The sequence below is a fragment of the Elephantulus edwardii genome, unplaced genomic scaffold (genome assembly GCF_000299155.1).
Source record: "Elephantulus edwardii isolate Elephantulus edwardi_28Jun2011 unplaced genomic scaffold, EleEdw1.0 scaffold00087, whole genome shotgun sequence".
In the NCBI taxonomy this organism is placed as follows: domain Eukaryota; kingdom Metazoa; phylum Chordata; class Mammalia; order Macroscelidea; family Macroscelididae; genus Elephantulus; species Elephantulus edwardii.
This window is the reverse complement of record NW_006399837.1, coordinates 332,487-333,996: the sequence shown is the minus strand read 5'-3', so window position 1 is coordinate 333,996 and position 1,510 is coordinate 332,487.

Genomic DNA, 1,510 nt, shown 5'->3' with positions numbered 1-1,510 from the left:
TTGTCTTTTTAATGCCTCTGCTCAGACAGGGAGAGAATATCTGCAACATACTTCAGTAACAAAATTCTCTCCTTCCATGTGGGTGGCCTGGGATCTCTAGGTCACCACACCTTATGTCAGACATCATTTGTCAGTGGAGGCTTGTGATGCTGAATTAGTGGTAAGATGTACTCCTTATAAAGACCTGGTAATCTACTTCTGAAAGGCAGCCAATGAAAACTTCACAAACCACAGGTTTGATCCCTTTACAATCCTAAGGATGGCACAAGCCTGGGAAGCACTGTACCACTCACTGTCTATGGATGGGGTTGTCCACTTAACAGCAGCCGACTAAGATAGGACAAAGAAAGTCGTTGCAAATAATTTTTTTTTAAAAAGTGATTTCTTAAATAAAACGTATGTCAATGATATCTCTTGAGAATTGCAGAGTATTTTGCATGGAAATTTTTATAGCTGTTGAATGTCAAGAAGGTAAGTTTTCCAAGTTGAAACCAACTCATCAGACCCTCCAGGGGATTTTCAGAGTCTGTAATTGCAGGGGAGGAGACTGCCTATTTTCTTCCTCAGAGCAGCAGATGGATTTGAACCATGCTTTTGTGTTGGTAGCCCAACTCCTTATCACTGAACCACCAGCGCTCCAAGTAGATAGATCTAATCTAACTGAAAATTTAATTTGGCTTTCTTAAGGTATCTAATTAGAATTCACCAACTTCTCTGAGGGAGAAAAAAGGATAATCTCCTCTTGTGTGAGTTATGGCCTCTGAAATCCTTCTGGAGGGTCAGCTATCAGTTGGTTCTGACTCCAATTTGTTGTATCTCTGTATCCATGTGATTTAAAAAAAAAATTCCAGTAAGGAAAATTACAGGGATACAGAGAACAAACAAACTTATTGAACAATGTATATAAACTTTGTAAGCAAACCGGATTAAAAAATAATGTAAAATAGAAAATGATTGTATGAAACACAGTGTTAATGAAAGATTGTATAAAACACAATGTATATTAAATCGCCTGTGACTTCATCCATAGCCACTGGTGAGAGTCAGCGCCCAGAGCCATCAGGGGCTTTAAGCTCGTTGCCTACTGCTGTGGTGTGGACAGCTGAAACCCAGGCCCCGACAGGCACCTGGGGGGGAAAAAAAAAACCCAGACTCTACTTCATGCTCTGCTGGAGAAGGAGGGGCAGTCTCCTGTACCAGTCAGATCCAATTTGACGGTACACAAACACACACACACTTTTTCTTCTTCTTTTTTAAAAAAAAAACTACTTCAGCTGTCGCGGCCCTCTGCCCGGGGCGGGCTGCCCTCGGCCCCCGGCTCGGGGCGGGCCGTCGTGGCCTTCTGCCCGGGGCGGGCTGCACTTGGCCCCCAGCTCGGGGCGAACCGTCACGGCCCTCAGGAGCAAGAAGGCAAGCAGCTGTAACCCAAGACCACCAGTAAGGTGATAAAGGGTCCTCCCTTCCCCCCTTTATAGCTACGCCCCTGTTCAGCATGAAGAAGCCAGAGAGT